This window comes from Struthio camelus, chromosome 1, assembly GCF_040807025.1.
Source record: "Struthio camelus isolate bStrCam1 chromosome 1, bStrCam1.hap1, whole genome shotgun sequence".
NCBI lineage: Eukaryota > Metazoa > Chordata > Aves > Struthioniformes > Struthionidae > Struthio > Struthio camelus.
This window is the reverse complement of record NC_090942.1, coordinates 48,610,406-48,636,042: the sequence shown is the minus strand read 5'-3', so window position 1 is coordinate 48,636,042 and position 25,637 is coordinate 48,610,406. Positions and strand designations below refer to the sequence as shown.

Genomic DNA, 25,637 nt, shown 5'->3' with positions numbered 1-25,637 from the left:
GCCTATACAGAAATAGACACCTCTATGCCCTAAAAGATAATAGCTGTAGCTTTCGGAAGCAGATCACCCAACAGGAGAAGAACCAGCAGCAGCTGTTGGCTATTTAACCTCTTGCCCGTTTCTGACCCTTGTCTTCCCAGTGTACTTGAGGTGGTGGTACCTGTAATTGACCTCTTGTACCTTTGGAAGATCTAAGAATTTTGGGAGAAAAACTGGAACATAATAAACTCTGAGAACTATTGCAGTCTTTACAAGGATTTTTCTAAAGGTGTTAGGGGTCAGTTCTGAGTCATGAGCTGACTCGCTTTATTCAGAATTTGTTCATTCCTGATTTACATTAACACATCAATGAGATGGAGCATCTAAAAAGTCAACAGACAAAAGAGATATCTCTGTAAGAGGTACCAAGTACAGGTGTGAAGCCAGCCTAAGGGCAACTCCTTCGGATTAGGTCTATGAAGCTTCACAGCTTTGTCATGATAAACATGAGAAGCTGTCAATAGACACTGTTTTTGTAAGGAAAAATTTGCATATGGGTATTAAGAATTTGGAGAAAACTCAACTTTTTTGCTTGTTTTCCCAATTCTTTTCTTTTTGAATAAAACTCTGTTCATATGTGTAATTTTCCTATATCTATTTCTAATTACACTACTTAGGTCAAACCTTTAATCCTGTTTATTTATGTTATTTTAAAAAATCCACATACATTAAAATTACTGTGCTGAAATACTTTTTTTTCCCTTGCTTACTTCTGGAGTGGTTTTAAATATTTTAAAATACAAAATATTTCCAGCAAAATGAAAATCTGAACAATGCAAACTGTTTGGGTGGTGATTTTGCAAAACCCACCAAAAATTAAGGTAATCTGTGAGGTTAGTAGGCAAGATGTCATGCGTATCTAGTACATACACTTGCACTTTCAAAACCAGGAAGACTCATGACATTATTGAGAGCTTTTGCAAAAGACTTTCTGTATTTATTTTGATTTCTAAAAAGTATAAAATTTTGCATATCGTGTCATTTAACACATGAAACAATGAGCAAATTCATGTGATGAAAATTTAATTAGAGTGTCAAAATAATTATGACAACTTATTTAGGAGTCGAGATGCAACCCTCTGTCCTTTAACAACTTGATATCTTTACTGATTATTACTTTTTTAGTTCTCCCATAAGTATCGCTGAACTCAGTTCTGGTGTGGCATCATTGCTTGCTTGTGATGTCCCTCTTTCTCTAATTTCTTGTCTCCCGACCTGTGTGATTAGTGTAAGGTCTACTGAATGGCATGAAATTTTCAGTCTTTCCTTTTGTTTTTGTTTTGCTAAATAGTCTGTGGTCTTTAATTAATGTTACAGAAATAACTGCCTAAGGTTTTGTTTATATGTTTGATTACACTGTGCTGTAGATTTCTGGGGTAATGGAAACTTTGAAGCATTCTATTTCAGGGGCTTAGTTTCATTATACGTTAATGTTTATGCATAAAGCATACTGTTTACTTGTTACTGGATGACAAGAAGCATGTCAAGTATGCATGGCTGAGTTTCTTCTAAGAATATTTAAAATTCCTCAAATGAAGCCCTTTATATGAATAAATGTCTCTAAGCAACTCAATGAGGGGAAAAAAACCCTCTATTTATAGTTTTGATGACCTAATTGTAATAATACCTATTGTATTATTGTATTGACTTTTGTGTCCCTTTTTTTCATGTGGGTACTTAGCAATTATTAGCTGAAGCTGATCATTTAGGAAGTTTTTTTTTTTTTATTTTCTGTTCTTCAAGTAACTAAATCTTTCTCTTAGTGTAATAATAAAACTAGACTCAAGTTCTGGAGGAAAGTCCAGGACGAACGTTATTGTGGATGTTCTTCTGAAGTTTTGAAGAGTGCATTAGAAATCTGTGGGATTTCCTGCTTCGGTGTGTGCTGCGTTAGATATTTCATCATGAGACAGCTATAACACCATGAATAACTGTAGATGTATATTAAAATATCTGGTATGACCGTCTGAGTATGTAGTTTTAACAGCTACTTTCTATAAGCCTGCTAAATTCAGTTATTCAGTGACTGTAGAGCATAAAGGAAGCATGATTTACCTAACTTAAAAAATATAATAATTGAAAGCTTTTTTATTTGCACTCCCCTGGCTGTACATTTCAGTCTTCTACACTGCAGGGTCTGTTGCCAGAGTACTGTAAAACCATATAGCTAAAGATGATCTATATTTGTACTGAAAGCAATTACGTGACAATGCTTTATGATATCACTCGACAGCAATGGGAGATCTTAATCAAGCATATTAACAAAGTATATTATTATACTAGGGTCACAGATTTTCATAAAAAATATGTAGGTAAGTGCACTATTTAAGGAAAATTCTCATGAGTTAGGGCTAAGTGAATACAGGGCAAGAACCTCAATATTTAATCCACTTAAACTAGCATAATTTCAACTATAAGACAAATAAAATGTGTTTTCATATAGACTGCGAATGACTGTAGCACTGAGCTTTGCTGGCTGGGCTTAGGCATAGTCATCTGTTAGTCTCAAATACTCTAGAATCAAGGTGAAAATCTGAAATTCAAAACACCCAGGGCATAGTCTAGCCAATTCTTACGCTATTAACTTTGTCTCTGTTCCATTCTTAATCCATATGAACAGTAACAGGTATATTTAATAATGTTTACTGTTTCAAATACAAATAACTTAAGACAGAAAACCTGAATGATGTTGCCAAAGTGTGAGGATGCCTCTCTTTAGCCAGTGTTCGATGAAAAAAGGATTGTTTTCTTTTTCTTTATTTTTATTTTCATTTCACTGAAGAAATGTATCATAAGTACTCTTTTGAATCCTATGCCCTAGTTCTAAGTAGTACTCTTCCAGAGTGCTTAGTAACTTAGGAAATATGATCCCAAATTTTACCCTAGGGCCCTAGAACACCCTGGCCTTAATCTCGCCTTACATTGAATATATTATCTGAAACAGCTTCACTGTTTTCTTTCAATTGCATTAGTTTAGCCTACAGCAAAATTGCACCAGCTCCCTGAAAGTGTGTATCTTTTTTCTTTTAAATTTCTTACCTCCTGTGTTTATTTTTTTCTTAGAATGCAGCACTTTTTATGTATTTTCTCAGACCAGTTTTATGTGGCATTCCATCCTAAGTAATATAAATTATCTAACACATGAAATTACTTCCTCATCTGAAAACTCACACAGATTAAACTTGCTGCACTTAAAGTGCAGCCGTTAAACGTAATGAATCAGGAATTGCATTATTGTTCTCTTCCCTCACTTAAGAGAGATTTCTAAAGTTAATGATTTATTTATTTTCCTATACAAAGTTTCTTGCTGTATTTTAAGGTTATTACATAGACTTGAAAGACTTTAAGACATTGATTATTGGAATCTCTAGAGTCCAAGTCATTAGAGAACTTTTCCTTTTGCAGTTCTTCATGCGGTTATAACTCAGATTACTAGTGAATGAACACTGCTGAGAATAGTGGGAAATAATAAAATCAGCTAAATCTTGCTCAACATTCAAAGAGTCTGAAATTAAATTTATCCCTCAATGAAATTGCTTGTGAGGCTTTTCACTGCAGGTGTTACTTTGCATGCCCTGTGATCTTGTGCATTTTTCTTTATTTGACTGTAAGCTAGGTGATCCCGACCCATTTTAAAATACCTGGAACAGGGATAGTTCTTATATCTACCTGATGTTTCAAACTGTGGTTAAAATCTACCAAAGCGGGGAGATATGAAAATATAGGATTGATCTCAGCAGGACCTATTTCACAAGCTACTTAACCGCTGAGTGCAGTGAGAGCTGGGAGTCACTACCACTCACAGGGACAAGGACAAGTTTATTAGGGCAAAAGAAATGAACTTTACTGCTTTGGAAATGCTATTTGTCTTTGTAAAGGAAGAAGGACTGTGAGTGAGAGTTTACTGACACTTCTGCAAGGAGATACCAAGAAGAAATAAAAATTGTCTACAAAATTAGAGGTTTTGTTTTTGTGTGGTGGTGTGAAAAAATGCCAGTGAGGACATGCTTACAAAAAACAGGTCAAGCTAGTCAATACATGTGTTAGAATACTAATACACTGGAAGAACCTTATTTATCATCAAATTCAGTTCTTTATTGTTGCAGGTATCCACTTTATTTATTTATTTGTTTGTTTTAAACTTAGTTATATCAAGTTCTGTCTCATTGTCTCTTTAATCTAGTTACGCTGTTAATCCTGAACTCCTCTATTTTCAGTCAAAGATTCTAATAACGTTCTTTTAAGGTTAATTTTAAAAATTCCAAAACTCGTTTTATGCAGACTGAAAAAAATATTTTTCTATGCATATAATTTTTATTTCCTGTTTGATTTGCATCTTTTGTATATATGACTGTGTTAGGTAAGGAAGTTGAACCCAGTTGTCCCATGGGGTGAGGCTGCTGTAGCTGTATGTCTCCAGGTCCAGCCATAGCAAGGCTGAACATGTATTCCTGCACCCAGACAAGCACACTTATATGACATATATATGTATGTATGTATGTACACATGCACATACATATGCGGCTGGCCACATAGGTCAACACAGGCACTCTGAACACTCAAATACAGACAGCATCAACAGCCTCATCCCGTTTCCCTCTCTGGCTGTTGAGGAGAAAAGTCTGTTAGTGGGACATATGTCTGTGTGGGCATATATGTGTGTGTGTATACATGTGTATACACACACTCATATATGCACACAAATATACATATATGTACACATGTAGATACATTTATGCACACACACACATCTATGTATGTATATTCTTGTACAATGTGGGTACCTCCAGCAGCTGGGCTCAGACACTCAGTCCAGTAATTGGCCCTGGATTTCCAGTCTCCTCAGCTGCTGGCACCTGGACATATGTGCCCCTGCGACCTGCAGCCCCGCTCCAGTGGCTGGTACAGCCCTTCCCCACCCTCACCCTGTATACCCAGATTTTAGAGCCCTCCCACAGTTGGCCTTGGATACGCTGTCCATCCAGTAACTCGTCCTGGATCCCTGCTCTTCCAAGTGCCTCACCCTTAGAAACATACACACGCACACGCACCAGGCACACACACTAACAAATGAGTCTCAGTTGACCCCCAGACTCTAAGGTCTCTCCACCATTTGGCGAGTACTCCTTGGTCCCTCCAGTAGCCAACTTCCCTGCGGTCTCACTCGTAGAGACCCACACGCCGTCCTGGCTCCCAGGTCACCTCACCTGGTTGGAGCATCTGCCTTAACGTCCGCTAGTGATTGCAGCCTCCCTCGCAGACCCTCGCTCACTCCAGCTGCGGCACCACAGGCACATGGGCCCTCTCGCCTGTTGTCCCAGCCAGCTGCTGGCACTCAAACCTCCACGTGCACACAGGACAGGGAGTCCGTCACCTAGGAAAATACTTAGAAAGGAATTTAAAAAGAAGATAGGACAGACCGTGATGATTAAGTGCAAGGCATGGCCAGACAAGCCCACTGACCAGCCTTATTTACACATGTTCAGCCTCTTTTTATCACTATAGCCCTCTTTATTCCCATGTTTGTTTCACCCTAAATCACCCCTCTTTATTCCCATGTTTGTTTCACCCTAAATCACTTGGATCCCTCCCTTTTTCCACCTTTGATTCCTCCCCTAAGCATCCCACATCCATAAATCCTGCACAATCCCAAAGTGCTGTTCCCCAGGCAGCGTCCTGCAATGTGTCCAGCACCCCCAGGCATTGAGTCCCCCGCCTCCCGCCTCAGCCTGAAATGTGCTCTGAGGAGCTGCTCCCATTGCCTCACCATGCTGGGTGTCCCACCTGGGCCGTGGGGCTGACGGTCTCCCAGGACAGCCCTGGGAAGAAGCAGGTGGGGTGCCCCTTCTCTTAGCCAGTCATTTGGGTTCCCCTCCATTGTCGTATTTCTGTGCTCTTCTGTGCTTGTAGAAAAGAGCCCTTGAAGGGCTGAGTGCTCTTCTGTGAGGGGCCTGGGAGCAGCTGGGGCAGGGTATTATTCAAGTTCCCCCACATGCCATTTTCTCTCTGTGCTCCTTTGTGCTTGTGGAGATGAGTATTTTACCACATAACCTCATAGACCATGGTTTCAATATAATCTCATGATCTAATATAGCTAGTCCAGAGTGCAAAATCTAGAGAAATGTTTCACTTTTGCTGCCTAGCAATCAGGTTGGTGTAATATATGTTAGCACTGCTGATGTGACATGGACAACCAATTAACAATGGGTGACCTTTTTCTTTCTTTCTACAGCTGTCATTCAGTGGTGCATCTGTAACGAGTGTTTTGAGTACCTGAGAGCCTCTACTAAAAAAAGTATGATCAGTTCAGATGAACATATTGATGGCTGAAGTAGAGCTTTTGATAAATGAATACCTTTTATCAACCTTGCTCTCTGGGACCCATTAAGGAAGGTTTTACATTGTATATCATTTAGAGAGCTTGTAATGTCGGAATACTTTGGAATAAAGATAACACTGAACTCTTAGTTGAATTATAGGACAATCCCTTTGCATGTAATGGTAATATGATATAAAGAGGACACGAGCAAATAAATAATGTAGCTCTACATAGCGCTCAGAATGCATTAAGTGTTTATGAAATGTAAGGAACTGACAAAGGAATTAGATCACCTCAGTCTGCAAGAGGAAGTTCAGTACGGAGTGAGATAAGATGTCACTATGCTTCTCTAACCACTTTATCTTGACCACAAAAGGGAAAAAATGCTGTGTTCTTGGGGTGCGCAGGTGGTTTAGGCATGCAAAAGTATCATAATTACAGCACCTCTCTTCCGAGCATTTCAGAGAGCTTGAAGTAATCCTCATGGTGTTGTGAGCCACATAAACCATTTCATATATTTGAGATAAGCTACATGAGAACCAGACAGATGGATGTTTTCGTATATGAATATCTCTCTGCAAGATTCATTGAGCTATAGTGTGATAGGAAGAGCTGTAAATAATTTGTAAAGGATTCACAGAGAAGGATTTTTACCACTAATTCTGTTTGTGAGCAGGCTGAAAATAACCTCTCAGGAATATAAAGGAGAAATACATTTGGAATGAGACTGATGTTCAAAATACAAAGGAAACTGGACAGCCAAAACTGACAAAGCTTTCACAATGGAGAAGTCTTGGGTAAATTCTGGGCCTGCTTCCCTTATGACATAACACCCTGGGATTTGAGGTCCACCATTGGAGAGATTTACTCAGGCAAGAGAGGTTCTAGGTCTCTCTCATGGAACTGTGTACTTTGGAATCATAGAAGAGTTGAGGTTGGCAGGGATGCCTGGAGATCATCTCGTCCACCCCTCTGCTCAAAGCAGGGTCACCTACAACAGGCTAGTCAGGGCTTTGTCCTGTCATGTTTTGAATGTCAGCAAAGATGGAGATGCCATAAACTCTCTGGACAACCTGTTCCAGTGTTTGACCACCCTTACAGTGAAGAAGCTTTTTCTCATGTTTAAATGAAATTTCATGTATTTCAATTTGTGCCCATTGCTTCTCACCCCGACTCTGGGCACCACAGAACAAAGTCTGGCTCTGTCTTCTTTATTCTCTTCCATCACCTATTGATACCTTACAGCTAGGTAGGCCTACTTTTACATCATCTTGGGCTGGCACCAATCTATACAGCAGAAAATACGCCAATTCTTTCTATGCTTTCTGCTGCAGTGCTGTAACTTAAACCTGGAATCTGATAGGATTTGCACTTTTTGGAAAACAGTAGTATCCTTTTATCATGGAAAGTTTGAGAGAAGAAAAATGCTTCATTCAATTTGGACCAAAATCAATTAATCAAAGAGAAATATCCCTAAAACTGTAGACAGATCAGAATTTTTACTGCGGCTTTAGCTGCACTTGGCCAGATCAATTACAGCTACACTTTTTTTCCCCCTTCATGCAAATTTTTGCCTATAACAGTTCTTAAACTAATTTGGCTGCATTATTACAGAACAGCTGAAAACAGCATCTGTAAAATCTGAATTTGCCTTTCTTGTAGCAGAAATTACTGGTAGCTAGTAATTTCTTGTATTAGCACATATATATGTAATATTTCAATATTTTCTTAGTTTGTTTCTCCATAGCTTTCATCTTCACTTTATGCCCTTTAAAAAAAATGGAGTGTTAGCAACGTATCTTTTTCATGCTTGGGCCCCTAAAGTCAGCTCTTCAACCAGTCACACTTTCATTCTCCTTCAGCTTTCTTCTCTCACAGAAAATTCATTTACAATAACCCTTTAACAGGATTTTTCAGCTTCTGTGGTTACACTAGAGAACGAAAGAGACTCCACCTCTCACATTACAGCTTTCCATAATCTCCTTGCACACTGAGGTTGCTGGTTGATCAACAGGAGGGAGACCTACTTGCTTAAACTTGTCTAATTGTCAAGTGTGTTTTCCATCTGAAGTATTTTTCTTGTTTTTTTCTCATCTCTTAGAACAAGAATATACATTCAAATATGTCACTAAGAATATAGTTTGCTGTCAGAGCCAATGTGGAGAAATACAAAAGGAAGTGATTTTTTTTTCTTTTATTATTTTCTATCTGAAGGAATAAAAACAAATACAACATGATTGCAACATGATAGTGATAGTGATTCAAAAATTAGTAATGAAGACTTCCACAAGAAAATAACACTTGACTTTTTGTTTTGGTAGTTTTGTACTTTTGCAAATTTTTTTCGTTTCAATAATGAATTCCTTTGAGGTTTGTAATTGCACAATAAATTTCATTTAAAGTATTTTTGGTACATCTGGAAACATAGGTACCATAAATGTTGTCCTTTCTGTATTACTAGAGTGAAAGCTTATCTTAGGTGATTTTTGACTGCCTTATGTGGAGATCTTTATCTTATGTAAAAGATGTATATCTTATGTATATACATCTTCTCATGTACAGTTTTAAATGATTAAATCTGACTTTTCAGGGGTCACAAGCATTTCTAATGTAATTGTTTGCTTGGGAGAACTCTCTTCTTTAAAACACTGAGTGAAAAATCTGGAATAAAATTTGTGAACGGGCTAAGTATAAGAGGCAGTTGAGAGCTGACATATCAGACTGCAAAGACCAATTTATGAGGGTAGCAGGAGCTCTAAAAGGAGTGAAATATTTGATGATGTAAGGTTATTTTTTGGTTCCAACTTTTTTTATATTAACTTCCCTAAAAAAACATTATTATCATTTTTGAAGTTTAAGTTTGGGGTTTTTCTTTTCTGATCAGTGTGTCGAATTTATGACCTCTACCATTTTGTTGCTGAGCACATTTTCATTAATTTTTGCTTGATGTTTAAAACCAAGTTAAGAGTTCTGTCTGTATTTGCAAATTGGCTACGCAAATTCAGAACTTAGTCATATTTTGTGTGTGAATGCTCATCAGATTTGTTCGTAAAATTGTTATATATTCACTTTACCACTCTCCTTTTTCATTTAAATTTAATGGAGCAACACTGGAAGTCATAGATATAACAGGCTTAATTCCTAAAACTATGGCGAACTCTTGGCATTCAAAAAGTTGTGCTTTGACAATGAAAGCATGTGTATTTACAGAACGGAATTTATAATAGAACACATTTATTTACACTTGTTAAATGAATATTTACCAAATGGTTTTTCAAGCTTGGAATATGTTTACTGCAGTATCTTTGGGGTTAGTATTAATAATTGTGCCATATGCCAGTGTATTTCTGAACCAGCTGGTTGGCAATCATGTATAGTGGTGTCCAGATGAGTGAGGTTCAGTGATAGCAACAACAATAACAACAACAAAAATTCTTGTAAAGTGTCTACGTTACTGTGAGCCATCCCTGTTCTTGATTTTCTTTTTCATTTCCAAATACCGACTGAAGATTAACAAATACCTCATTCTTGGATGGTCATTGAGTACTGGATAACTGAAATTTTTCAAATTTAATATTGGAAGACAGATGTTACTAAATTGAGAAAGAACAGCATTATTAACACTATCCACCCTGCAGTGCTGGTTAATTTGCTGGCATTACGTATCTCTTAAAAGAGAACACAGACTAGTAGGTGCTGAATCGTGTGCTTCCCTAAACTTGCATGTTTCTCTATGGCGGAATACACCCATTTCCATACACTCTACTTTGTCCTGCCAACTGTTATTCAGAGACAGTTTAGTTGCTTCTATTTTGGCTAATGTCTTTTTGCACCTGTGGTGCACCTTCTTTGTCAAGATCTACATTCTTTTCCAGTCCCTCGCTTAATGGTGGATAGCGCAATTGCAGCTGTGATACTATGGTAGCAAGAAAACTTTCTCATAAACTCAGTTGATCAGAGGCTGTCCTTCATGCCTTCAGTTTTTTTGCATTCCAGCTTGCTGGTTTTTGCTTTCCTGAGATTCAGTGAAACAGTCCCAATCAGCATATACAGTTGGACAAAGCTATTCCCAGACTTTTCTTCGACATAGTATCTGACCGTATGTGTACTCATCCTTTCCTCACAATATCCAACTGCTAAGAAACAGGAGAGTGGTAGGGTGGTTTGCACTGTTGTTTAGTCTGACTATCAGTTAAAATTTCTGAGTTCCTTCAAGATATTATTCTGAGCCTTTTCTTTCACTTTTTTATATATTATACATACTATGTGTGACAGAAACTTCTAATATCTTTTTTTGTGTGTAAGTGTCTCATAAAGACAATGTGTACATTCTTTCAGTGGGAGATTTGTAGTCTGTTCCAAGCTACATAGAATTGTTTATTTTCCTCAGAGTTGGAGAAGTACGAGTGGCACATAGACAATCTACCTACGTTGGCCTGTTACTGTTTTTTATACTTACATATATACATACAAAGAGAGAGAAAAGTCTAAGATCATGACAAGTTCTGATTCTAATATACCTTCGGCCTGGGCAGAATGCTTGGTTTCTTGCATTTATAAATCTTGAACTCAAATAAAAACCTTTTTTTTTTTTTAAAAGAAGGGATGTTTTTCTGTTATGGCTAAATTTAGGTCAGTACTGGTACATGTATAGTCTCTTGGGATTGGCCATACTATTTTCTCTTTCACTAATTCAATTTTTCTTGTACTTTGCCTAGAAAAACATCAGTTTGCTAATAAAACATTATGGTTATCATATTACCTGGTGATCTTTATCTGTGCTGTATACTTTGTCAAGAAAACTTTAGAGACTTATAATGTCTGAGACTGTCACATGTAACCTATGAATGTTGGTTCCAAAGTTGTTTACTACATGATGAGTGATATTCAGCATTCTTAGTGAGCAACTTCTACCGAAGAAATCTAACCTGCTCTGTGAGGTGCTAGTAGTGAGATGCTATTCAGAAGAGGTTTGCTAAGCGGATCAGGATGAAGAACTTACATAGCTCATGCCACATAAGAAGTAAAAGGCCTGAAGTTCTTTGTCTAGTAAAGACACCTACTCCAGCTTAGAACGTTCAAAATTCAGTAAAGTTGCTTATATCATCCTCTGACTGGATTTTGTTTTGCTGTCTGGCTAGTAAGTTTGTGGCTTATAAAAGTACTTCAGAAATTATTAAAAGGAATTTTTCCTTTTCTACTTTTTAAAAATTATTTTGGTATGTATTTGGAGATCTGTTTTTGTCTATTGAAAGTTTATGTTTTACAACATAAAGAGTTCCTAATAGGAAAATAAAAATTACACATATCCTATCATCTGGGATCAGCCTGAGTTGTAATATTTCAGCTTACTGAAAATTTTTGCTTGATTAGAGATGATAGAAAATAAATAAATTTCTGGGTGAATGGCTGTCATCTCATGGATGACATCTTAATGCTTTATAATCCCATTTTTCCTCTGAAGCCTTATTTCCAATATAGTTTTCAAACTCTACAGTGTGCTGGACATTTTTATTATAAGGAAGATTGTGGTGCATCATGAGATCTGTATAACGATATCTATAGCAGTATACTCACATGACATATTTTAGCTTTAAGCACCATGTCATAGCAGAAAGGCAACTACTTACAGATGAAAAGTAATTAAGAACAGCTTACGCTGTAACCTCTTGATTCCTTAGCATCTGAGTCCTTCTTGTGGGAAAGTACTTTTCTCCTCAAACAACACTTTATTTTTATGTTGCGGAAATAAAACAAAAACAAAAACAGTTTACTAAGAAAGATATAAATAATGTATATAAGTAATAAGACTTCTTTACTATTTTGAAAAAATTACCATTTTGCATGTAAAACGTTTTTGCAGAAGATTTGAAGTAGGTCAGTATTCAGAACCACTGGTTTAACCTTATTAGAATGCTTTGTTGTCTAGAAAGCTTTGTTCTGTTTTTCTTAGACCTAAAAGAAACAATGCAGTTGTATGATGTCTTCCACTTTTAACAGCACTGGGATTTTTCTTAGCTGAAAGAATTGATGACTACAAGTCAGGTTTATGGCTCTCAATTGACTGTATGCATATGTCTGTTGGCTAGACCACTGAAATACTTCATCATACACATGAGAAACAAAAAAGACTATGCAACCATACTGAGTTCTACTCTCCTCTAGTTTTGGAAAAGGATAATTAAAATTTTGTCTTGCACTTTTACAGCTTCAATCTTTATATGCATATCAAAATGTCACTACTCCACTGAAACGATGAAGTGTATGCAAATGAATTCTCCCAGGGTAATCACTATATTTAAGGAATATAAATTCTACAGTCATGCCTTCAGAATATGTTTCCCATTTATTCTCTTAAATGTTTTTCTCCACATGAATTACTTATAATGAATGTGTGGATTATCTTTTGGTAGCACTAAGAGAAAGACTGTTTATTTGACCAAGTTTTCCTATTTTGTATACAATGAAATGATATACTAAAGGTGATCTGCTTAGTAAAAAGAGGGGAAAAAAGTATGCCGAAAATTCATATGGATTTCATTTTTCTCTGCAGACTTTATTTAGTGAAGCAGCTGTAGCTTGTGTTTCATTGTGCAGCCTTGACACAGTAATTCTTCTGACGACTGTTAGATTCATCAAGGTTAAAAGGTGAGTGAAATTTTAAACATAGAAACAAATCACTTTCATAAAATGAAAACCTCTGCATTTAATGAGTATTATCATTAATATTACGTATAAAACCACTTGATCTCTGTAGGGGCAGGGGTTCTTTGGAATCTGTTTTAAAACTTATTACTTTGTTCACTTTGTGTTTGTGGTAGTTTTTAAGTTGCCAGTAAAAAAAAAAAAAACACAGAAAGGAAATGGAAAGGCTGAAATTCAAACAGATTTTCTTTTTATGACTTGGATCATTATAACAAGAATTCAAGTTTTCAAATATATTAGATGTGACAGAAAGAAAATGAAATGTGGGGTGCTTTATATAACTCTGAGACACCTGCTCATCTGTGGATTTACAGATCAGGTGAGTTTAGCTCTTCTTTGATGTATTCTTGTGTCTCTTAAGCAGAGAACAAAGACTGGACAGCCTTCATGCAAATAATCAAGTGAAATACAATAAGCATAAGTCTGCCAAATCTATCATGTCAGGGCTTGAACATTTAGGTGATGCTGGATGTCTTCTGCAAAGTGAGTGTCAGTAAAACTGGTCATCAAGTACGGATTTTGCATTAGATGGATTAGATGGAAAGAATATCTATGTAATCCATGTTTTACACTTTATATATTATGTAAAAAACTTAGTTAAAACATTAATAAAAATCAAGAAGAGTTACATTTATGCCACATATATCAACATTTCTTTTATCACTGAGGAAGTCACTTTTCATATTTGCAGGTCATATTCTGCCTCAAGGAGAAAAGAAGTTCATGAATAATTTAAAAATAACCATTTTTGTTTCGGATGAGACAGAGGAATTTTCAGGGCTAGCCGTATAGAATATTTCACAAGGAGAATTGTTTATTTTAAGAAGGCTTCTCTCTATTGTGTGTCTGTGTTTGAAAACACCTCAAACATTTCTTATTTTTGTACAGAAGACCCAATTCCTCCTGATAGAAACTGCTCCCTTGATTAAGTTAAGTGACTCATTAAGTAGGAAGTGTTTTTAAAATACCTTTTCTGAACTATCAGCTGTTATTTGTCTACAATTTTATCAGATTGTTCTGAAACAAATGTATTTTTTCTGAAATGCTGTATCAACATTATACACACTCTCCATCTGCTCTTTTCATTTAAATTGACTTTGTTATAGCATTAATAATAAAATCTTGCTTCAATGACTTTTTCCACTAGCACACAGTGATATCGGAGATATGTTTTACTCTTTTTACTTTCCTGTTACCTTCTCTTCAAGCCTTAGCCTCGCACCATATCTGACTCAATCTCTCCTGTCAGTTCTTTTCCTTATTGACACAGAAAAATCCAATTTCAATTCATAACACTGTTAAAATCAATTGTTGAAACTTTACTTTTTCCAGGAAAGTAGTCACTCTCATATCATGACTTATAGCTATAAAACTGTCATTCATGTGTTCCCTTTTCCAACATACCAGTATCCTGCCATTATATTTACACAATAGGTTAATATAAGAAAGGATAGTCAACATTATGAAAACATACAGATCTGGAGAATAAGTAACTCTGGAAATAGGATGCATCTATTCCAAGCAGGTATAGTGCACTTAACCGAAAAAAGATGCTAAGTGGATTTTCTATTACTTTTATCTTGACAAGAATCTTAAGAGTTTCTACTCATGATTTGATATCTAATTATATCCAGTTATAATGAAGAAAAATAGGCACAATGTTTTAAGCAATCAAGGATAAAACTTGCGTAGTTCAATGGAACAGAAATTAATTACTACGCAACTAATATATTCACTCAGTCCATAATAGGTGTCAGTACTAAAAAATAATATATTGCTGTCTGACAAACTGCAATGTGCTTTGTGGAAACAAGGTTCGTACTTACCCTGGATAGTGAGGGATCAAAAGGCCTCCTTCTCATAAGCACGGTAAAAATCTTAAAAATGAAAGATTCAAATCTAGAACTAATGTTAGTGTGCAAATCAAGAAATTGGCCTTAGTAGTCCCTAGAGAAAAAAAGTGTCATCTCTGCCTTACCAAACTATTTAAAAAATTGAAACAATAGATCTAATATTATGATGCTATGTTTTTTCTTCCTAATTATTATCAATTAATAATTGCACTACTGTGTTGTATCTTTTTGAAGTACATATTAATAGCCCTTGTCAAAACTCAGGTTATGAGCTAGTAAGACTCCTGTGCCATGATGACCATTATGCTCCAGATAAATAGACAGAGCAACTCAAAACTTGAAAAATAATTTGCCCTATGAAGAAAAGGTAAGTACTAGTCAAGACCTAAGCATTTATTTAGTGTCAGTAATAATAATGATCATAAGCGTTCCTGCCTGCATTAACAGATATTTTTTTTATGAGGTGATGGAGATGTATTTCTATTCTACACTCCCTTTGCAAAATCTCTGTTGCCCATTAATAGCAGTTTATTCTTCAATTTATGTGGTTTACAAATAGTTTCTTAGTATTTTTAGTACAATTTGTTTCCTCAATAGTTAACTCATAAGATCACTGTTAGCAATTAGCTGTTATGCAGTGATCTCTAGGCCACTGAATTTCTTTTACTCTTAATTTACCAGTAGTCTGTGAATAGAAAAAAATGGTGACTGTAACTCAATTGAGAAAATAATTTTCCTGAGATAATTATCAGCTTGGCAATGTTTTGGCAATTCAATCTTTTACTTATTTGTCAGGAATATGGGATATATTTTTTCAGGTGGTGAATTTTGCTATTCTACGTTTGTGCAGGACAAAACTAAATTCCAATTCATGCCCTCTCTGGCTACAAGAAAAAAATATGACAATACATGTTTACATTCTCTATACCCTCAAATCATGCAGCTTTCCTAGTCTCTAACTACATGCTATTTGTTTTATCTGCTGATATTGTATTGCACTGCATTTTGAATAAAATAACATTATGTGATGAGATCACAAATTCATCTTTTTCTTGAGCCCAGGAATTAAATCTATAATAAAGTGGGTTTGGCACAAAAAATTGCTTTCTGCTTCCTATTTTGATAGGATTATATATAGCTGCTAATAAAATCACCGACACCTATATCCATTTAATATTGCAAACTCTAGAGAGAAATATATACAAAGTGAAAATGTGCAACATATTTAGCTTGATTGGCTATAAACTCTCTGATGCACTTCCAGGAGGTGAAAATAGTCTTCCTTGATGTATTTCAGGAATAAATCCTTTATATCTGATTAAAATGCAGATGAGCATCATAAACTATTGTAATTTGAAAGGGTTGATCTCCTCATGCAGTCTGCTTCCATCTGCTACAGGTGTAAAGCTTGGAGGGAATTTGCTACAATTACTGAATACAATTTGGGTTCAGGTGCAGTCCCCCAAGCTGAATGTCCTTATGAAGGAAAACTTCTTTTAAATACTTTGGGCATTTCACTAGGTCCCCAAAATCCCACAATTAGGGAATACTAGTGCAAATCTACACGAGAACAAATGGAAAATCTGAATGACTGCGAGGGTAGGATCTCACGTCATATCTCACAATGTAAAATTCTGATAGTGCTTGTTTAGAGATTTTTAGATCTTAGGTGCTTTGCTTGATACATAAGGAGAAATATAACAAGTCAGTAGTCAGAATAAGTGACTTAAAAGCTTTTATTCTTCTATGCTAAAATCTTGAAGATTTTACTGATTTCTAGCTAAGATCTCTTGTCATGGAATTACTTTATTAGACTTGTTTGGGGAAGGGAAAGGAGCCAAAACTCATACAGTCTTTGAACATTAGCTTGGTTGTATGGACCTCAGAGCAGTTTGTAGAGACTTTGTCACATTAGAACAATCATTATATGCGAACTTCAGCATACTTATACTTAAAAATTAGCAGAGGGACACAGATTTCTTGAAGTAATGGTTACTAGCCAAAAGAGATTGGCAGGTGAAGAGCAATACTGATTTTTACTGTCTCACCTACAGTATGTGAAAGAAACAGGGCAAGAATTTTAAAGAAGTAATTTCCCATAATATTGAAGTCATTTCCTGGATGTTGAATAAACAGAACAATAGTTACTTTTATTGTAATTACCTTTTATTTGGCAAGAAAGAAAACTATTGCATATATTGCCCTTCTGGTAAAATATTGAACACACTATCCACAAAATAAATAGCTTGCATTGAAAACTGGCATGGAAGCAGGGATCAGCAGAGTGGTTTGACATTGAGAAATTAAGTTCAGTTACTTAGTGGCAGGAAATTGTACTCAATGAAGAGAGAAATACATAAATATAGCATTCAGCTTGCAGAGGACAGTATTACTTTCTAAAATGGTTTCCTGTCAACAATATCTTCTTTTTATTACTTTTGTTATTGAAGAAAGTTATTGAATATTCCGTTCACTGTCTTTTCAGTTGATGTTTTGATAGCTTGAATGCCACTGTATTGTGAACACATCTCCCAAAAGTATTTTTTTTTAAAAATCTGGATAAGTTCATATCTGTCATGTCAGGATTCATATTTTCTATAAGCCCTAAAGTTATTCAGTCTTATTTAATGTCCTGAATAAGAACTGTTCCTAATAGAGCAAGAGAGATTTAAGACATAATTAATAATGAGGAACCAAAAGTATATACAGGACTGTAACAAAAACACTTGTAAGGGTGAAGGAAATGAGAGTAAAAAACTAAGCAATCATAGAAATACAATGTCAAATACTTAGTTTTTCAGAGTGTATTGCTTAGCACATATGTGTACTTCTAACAGCTACTTTTGTCACACTAATACCTCTCCAAGAGGAGAAAATATCAGGAGGTAACGTCTATGTAGAAGACAAATCTGCACTTAAAGATGAAGGAATAATAATTGACAGAAGTGTAAAGCTTTGTATGAATTCATACTTTCATGCAAACCTACATAAATAAGACTAGTTGAAAGATGACTTTTTTTCTCTCAGGAGAAAGTTATTTTATATAATGAAATTGTAATGATACTCTTGCCACTGTGACTCCTATATGCCTCATCTAGACAGGTCTGTATTTCTGATATACTTAATTTCACACTATGATTACAAATAATTTTTAATTTACTATGAATAGATCAATACTTGAGGACTTATCTGGGTGTTTAAACTCCATCTTTTGGGGGAAATTTTTTCAACTTATACAAAACAAAATATATTTCTTTTAATAGTGACATTTCAAACTCATTTTTAATGCTATTTTTGTATCAACAGAATCAAGCACACAGGAGCACAGCACAAGAATTTTGCTGTCATACCTTATAAAAGATTAATAAAGAAAAGTAACAAAGACTCAAATAAAAAATATTGCTCGTCAGAGGACAAAAAAACGTCCTTTAGTGTAATGACAAATTTTACTGGTTACATTTTTGAAAGTCAATATTTACCGACAGTAACTGGTATAATATATGAATGAATGCAGCTATTATTGTTTGTATAGAGAAATACTGTAGTATAGGGAATTGTCAAAATGATTCCAAATTAGCTGATGGAAAGTAAATGTTTAGTTGTGGATGGAATGTTTAAAGGAAAAGGAAATTTTAACAGAATCCTATTGACTTTTATTTCCCTCCAAGTACACTTTTAGATGAAACATTGCAGTTTTAAAATTAAAAATATGTCAAATAGAGAAAAAGAACAGTCTGTGCAAATTTATTCTCTTTTACTGATTTTATAGATAGATCTTAGAAGAACACATAAACATTCCTGGAAACTGTCATGTATTTTCTTAAAGCCAATCACTATAATACTCATAGGGAATGTATACAGTCAGTCTCACTGTGGCATAAAACATTTTAAGACAGCAGGCAGGTTAATGAATTGATTCAGATATGGGAAAGCAGCTATACCCTTCACATAATACGTAAGTTAAGCAGCTATCTGGAAAAAGTCAAACTATAGCAAACTGACCCAGCTATATACACAGAATGCTGAATCTAATCTGTGCTATCATCCTCTCTGGCAGAGAATATACTCATATTTCTAAAGTATACATCAATGAAGTGGGATAAAATTAAAGTTGAAATGCAGTTAAATGTAGAGATTGGATTTCTCCGTGGTCATCTTTTCTATTGGTGCTGACTTACTGGCTCTAAAGCTGTCAAGCGTACAATCTCTCTCTAGGAGCACAAAGTATCTTGTAAAAAGCCATATAAATGACATGGGATAGTTTGGTATGCATATTTATACTTGATTAATAATACACATAAATGGTAAATTTGGTGTTAGAATTTCTTCAGGATCTTAAGTAGGTTCACATGACTTGCTAACAGTTAAGATGCACTTAAAACACTATTGGCGGCCACGCAGTCTAAGAGAATTGTGAGCATGTCTTTAAACATGGGATTCCCAATAAATTTAAGAGGATTTAAACCTGTATCTTAAACCTATGTCTTTCCTAAACCTGTGCATGAGCAAAATAGTGATTAGTAAAGATGTAGCATGACCCCAAATATCAAATACCAACCCAAAAGATTTGGTATCTGGTCGTATAGATGGAGTATTATGCACAACTAATATATAGGACAACTGATCTGTACTTCCTGAAAGCTCACTTCTGGGCCTTTACAAGGGAATGAAGCAGTGAGTTAACATGAATGACAGCATGAGCAATGGGATCAACAGATGCCTTCTACCATTTTTGCAGGTATTGATCCCTGAGTTATCTAATAGAAGCACTGCTGCAAAAGGGAATGGATGCAGTACTGTCTGCTATTACATTTTAGTATTCTGAAGTTCTGTTAAATTTAAGAGCAACAAAAGCTCATGCTATGATCAAACATTATTAATAAATTAGGACAAAGAGGTTATTATGAAATTTTCCTTTCTCCTATAAAAAAGTGGAAAATCAGATAGGGCTGTTAATTTATGTAACAGTGAGGAAACAACCTGGTCTCTCTAGCCTTTAACCAGTGTATGTGAGGATTAAGGAAAATTGACAGTGTCTGTATAGTTAAATTACTGGATGACTAACGCTCAGTGATAGAAACGACAAAGAAAGGGTGAGGTGTGCAGGGTAAATTGTAACTGAATTTTTTCTGATGTGTTAGGAAGGCTATAGGCTAGAAAGTAGTAAGTTTGCTAAATTATAAATGTGGTAGAATAACTACCAGCTTTATTGACTCACAGCAATTTGTTCAGCTTTCTGGTCAGAACATGATGTAATCTCTCTTCAGTTTGCATCTTGATGACTGTCTTAAATTTTGCTTTCCTGTTCTCATGCTACTTTTGTCATTTATTATTGTTTGTATTCTAAGACCAGTATTTGCAAAATTCCTAGCTTTTGCAAAGCAAACTGGAATTGTGCTGACCTATCTATTTCCTAGCTCACTGTGTAGAATTGTACTAAAATGGGAGCAATGAAGGAGCCACATTTTCTCTTAGGAAAGGGGTAACTTTTAGATAAGCATGAGGTGATTCTTTCCTGCTGAGGAGGTGGGAGCGTTCCTGGTGGTGTATCGGACCAGGTTTCAAATTAGGCAAGAATAAAAGAAATTCTTCTCACTTAGCAAAAAAAAAAAAAAAAAAAAGCCTTTTGAAAAGGCTTAAATGTTTTAGAAAGCTCTATTGTTCTCTTATTCTCTTAATCAATGGCAGCAGTTGGAGGTTAGACACTTCCAAAACCAACACAAATTAATAGTCATAAAAATACGTTTTTCTTGATTTCAGTTTATTGTTTTCCATTGCATGATTTCCATTAATGTGAACTATAAAACCAACCTATGTATGTGTGCGTGTATATATACATATACATTTTTCCTTGGTTGCAGAGAGATGACATAGCTGAGCTGATAAAACAGCTCACTACTATCAACATGGAGATACCAGCTCCACATTATTTCTAGCTCTATTACTTCAGCTGCACATTATTTCTAGTTCTATTGCACCATTTCTGGCACTCATCTGACCAATTCATGAGTTAATTCTGCCTAGTAAAAGGAGAGAATACCATAGGCAAAAAAAAAAGTAGTGAATGATTTTCTGCCCACACTACTGATCTGAATCACATCTCAGAGGGGTCAGACTAATACCAGAAAAAATGAGGAGGTAATACCATGCAGTATGAGTGTAGGAGGGAGAGGGAAAATGGAATTGGGAAGAAATGAGTAGGATTGCTGCTTTTGGAACAGCCATCAATAACAATTATTTTTAACATAGGACATACAACATTATTAAAAATGCTAGAATATACTCTGTAGAAGTTTTAATTAAGAAAAAAACTTTTTTTTTCTGAGAAAATAAAATGTTTGCCAACTCTATTTTAGAGAAAACATGCTTTACTTTAATCTCAATTAAATGGCCTTTAATAGTCCTGAAAATTCCAACTGTTCAAAGATTCAAAGAGCAAGCTATATGTCTGAAGTTATATGCCATAAATATTTTTTAGATTAGTACTGCTCTTATAAAAATAATTTTAAATTAACTTTTTTTTTTTTTCTCTAGTAATTAGAACATCTCTTCAGGTCCCACTGAAATGTGTTACTGGTTCAGAATAGCAAATTACATATTCATCAAGCCTCCAAACAATTAAGTTAGCAAAATGTCCTGTCTTGCACAAAGGTTAAACCAGTGTTTTGTTGACTTGAAAGTTTACTGAAAAGTATAAACATGACACCAGGTCTTTTATCTTGATAATTAGTTGTTATTCCTCAGTCCTTTTGTTGGCTTCATCATTTCTATGAATTCTTATCTAGCTACTTTGTTGACCAATCTGTAAAGTGATGGTGATATTGTTTGTGAAATAAACTATTCAAGCAAATAAGACATTCAGACAGTGTCAAGGCTGTAGTGGCAGCGTAACCTGATTTATTAAGAAGAAAGATCATCATCATCATTTATCATGGCCATGGTGGTTTCAAATCACTTGAAAGACTGGAACCCCAGGAGTTCTCTATATTATTTCCATTACAATGGAATTTACTTTCTCAATAGTCATAATTACTTAATAAGAGTGAAAGGTAGGACTCTCATTCTGTAATTTGATAGATCTTTCAAATTCTTTGTGATTTTTTTTTTAATGTTTATTCACTTTACTTTCACTTTCACTTAGTTAGAAACTGAGTTCTTCCTCAGTTTCTAAGTGGTTCAAATTTCTCAAATCTTTTCATGCAGGACAGAAAGATTTTCATGCAAGAAATAAATCATTGAAAACTGCATAACTTTTTAATATTTGATAAAACTGAATCCTATTTAAGTCATTAACTCCAATTAGTAAAACATGTTCTAGCAGTGCAATGTATCAGTAGAGAAAACTGTAATAGAAAAAGCAGTATTGGATTTTTCAGAACTTAATCTAATATTTTTGAACTAATATATGCATAATATGTTCAACACACTTTCCTTGCTTGGAGAAATCTGCTTTCAAAGCTATTTGTGGAACTACTTAGTTTAGAAATGTCATCATATACTGAAAATAATAAAACTTGGTATAGTAACATGAAAATGGGACTTCAAGTGACCTGACCTTTGAGTGTGCAAACATTTTGTCTTAATCAGAGCATGGCTACAACCTTCTAAATTAGGAAAAAAGGCAAAATATGTGTGAAATCAACTTGAGCTCCAGGACTATACTTCTATGCTTTGACTACAATCTAACAGCAGCATGAGTTGTGATTGATAGGTTGTCTTAAAGCCAAAGATGGTAGTCCTCTGTCACTTTAATCCAACTATATTCTAATAGCTGCTGCCATCATTCCAGTGTAATTGTGAGGAGCTAGCTAGTAACTATGCTTTCTTATTTCTTTAGGATTTAAATTAATGCTTGCTCCTTTACAGTTAGGCTTTAGTTTCACAAATACTTTTAAGAATATAAGATTAACAGAAGGTTTTATTCGGATCCTCTCTGTACAACTCCATGGTAGTTTTAAAGTAATGAGCTACTTACAATGTTTCTTTATGAAATAAGAACAATCTCACAGTTTCACCCAGAATCAGAACAACAGAACTCAAAGACGTGATATAATCCATTTTCCATTTAAGGGCAGGATTAATTATATATCTATCAGGAGTATGACAGGTTTATCTGATCTGTTCTTAGAAACTGACTTCAGCGTCCTTGCTTTGACACTTTTTTCATGTAACAAATCTTTTGCGCTGCAAATCAAGGCAATTAGTGTTTGTTTCATTAATCCTGGTCCTAGGAAATGATAGTATTCCTTTCCTCCTTGTAACAGCCTGTTATATGTTCAAAAACTATTATAGCTCCTCTCAGTCCTCTGCTGAGAGGCTAAGCTAGCCTAGCTTTTCATCACAGGGCCTGTAGGTAAAACCTTTATTCATTCCTATTACTTTTCTCTAACCCCTTCCCATGTATTCATACTCTTTTAAAAGGCAGTCCCCAAAACTGAGCCTAACACTCCACGGGTTCTTTCCAGTCATAGTCAGAGTTAAGTGATGGCCTTACACGTCTTCTTAGTTATGTTCCTCTTCGTACAGCTCTGTAAAATGGTCAGAAATCACCAATAAAATAAAGTAAACAAGTTGCTCCCCATCCTGTATTTGTGCAGTTGACTATTCTGCACTAAGTATAGCGATGCACTTGGATCACTTCTGCTTGAATGCATGTATCTCTAATAAATGACATTCTGTCTTTCTGAGCCTGTTCTACAGTTTGTCAAGGTAATTTTAATTTCTGTTTTTGTCCTGGAGCATGCTTGTTGTCCAAAGCTCTGAGTTGTCTGGAGACTGAATATTCATATTCCTTGCTACATTATGCAAGTAACTTATGAAAATATTGAACCGAACTGTATTCATGACAAAGCACTGTAGAGTTGCACTTGACAAAGCAGCCATTTCAACAGAGCTCTTATCTGCTTGTGTTATGCCATCAAATTCTACTTCACAAAAGCACCAGGAACACACGAGTGTTTAGCTGAATTCTGATCTTTTTCCTTGTCCCTGATAAGATTTCCTCTAAGGGGACATTGAGCTTGCAGAATTACAGTCCTGAAACCTACAGTGCAGCAACCTTCATGTGCCTGCTCAGGGGAGGGAGCATGACACTCTAGCCCGACTCTTAAGTTGAGTCTTATAAATGAACATGTTAAAATTTTGGTGTAAACTTAAAGTGTGTTCAATTAATTTAGATTATAGTGTAAGCAAGATATTTACTAGTTATCTAATGTCAGCTAATAATGAGGTTCAGCAATGTTGAGACTAAAAACTCAAAACTTTTTTTTTTAAATATTATTTTGCAGTCTCTCAATTAAATAAGCATCCAATGTAAGTCGATTGGTTATCCCAGTTAATGAAGCCTCATTACTTGTTGCTTCTGAATTAATATGAGTTCTTGGTTATAAAAAAACCAAAAATTTTAATGACTGGGCTGATTGTGCCAAGAAAAAAAGCAAATATTTAATGAAAGGAGAAAGAGTAATACTTTCAGATATTGATTAAAAGTGTTACAGAATTACTCATATTTCATTTATAATGCATTTATCTCTAAAATTTGCTCTAATTTTCCAAGGATATGTTTTTATTTTATTGATTTAAAATGAACAAATGTTTACTCTTTGTCCTTAGCTGTACATTTGTGTACTCAGGGAAAGAATGATGTTGATATCCAGCATACTGAAGCACTCTTATTTTCAGAAGGCACTGTGATATATTTCAGACCTGCATAAATGAAAGCCCATTCTTAAATCATCTTTTAGAATGCATAGTAAATGATTTGGTCTATGGGAAGTTGTAGAATAATACAAAAATTAGGCATTTCTGACAATGATCAGGCTTTTATCACTCAAACAGATTTAGATAATGAAAATTTTACACTCCATTAGCTTACAATTTAGAGCTCCCTTTCCTTCTTCCTTTTTCTCCACATGAAAAGATGCCATTTATTAAGGTTCCAAGTACAGCCAGATTTGATACAGAATACAATTTAATGTTTTTAACAAATTAAGTGTAATACTTTAAATGAAGTAACCATTTAAGAAAATTTTAGAGTTGCTTGAGCCTAGAGACCAGCATGGTAGGTTTGTACAACTAAAAAGGGGAACTTGGACTGAGAAAGTTTATTTCAGATTCTTACACCTTTATAAGTAAGGTCAACTTCAATTCATTGAATTAATTATGCTATTATGGAATTGTTACATGAATTAATATCATATGCTGATTTATGACTGAAAATTATCTGCCAGATAAAATAAAAAATCTTTAATTTTTTTTAGTTCCTACTTTATGTTGCATATTTTAAATAAATACAATTTAGAGTTTGTGAAATATCCTGGATTCAAAGACTGGTAGCAAAATCTTGGCACTACATTATAGAATGAGATCTCTACAGATAGAATTCCTTACATTGCCCATCAGTTTGTTTAAGTTAGAAATGTAAGGGGTCATTCACTAGAAATAGCTCATAACAATAGATGTTATCATGTCTGCTTACTTAGTCATGATTTTTTCTAGCTAATCTGACAGCTACACTCAATTCAGACTTTGGGGTGTTAGAGTGGTGCTCAACTATATATGAGTGGAGAATAGTTGGCTTTTAATTGACAAACGGATAATTTCCAGTGTGTACATTGTTTTTAGAAGGGTGATGAAAATGATTTTTTATTATGCAAGTTATGCGTAAGATAGTGGTGCTAAGTAGGACTGATGGAAAAAAAAAGGAAAATAACTTTTAAAAT

At 35.0% G+C, this 25,637-nt stretch overlaps 1 protein-coding gene across 1 annotated transcript in view; it reads left to right on the top strand.

Annotated features, from left to right (window-relative positions):
- MGAT4C (MGAT4 family member C) overlaps positions 1 to 25,637 on the top strand; it is a 439,229-nt gene that overhangs the window by 92,321 nt on the left and 321,271 nt on the right. The window contains exon 2 of the mRNA XM_009674575.2: positions 12,912 to 13,006. The gene's annotated coding sequence lies outside the window, so the exon portion shown is untranslated. The remainder of the gene's footprint in view (positions 1 to 12,911; positions 13,007 to 25,637) is intronic.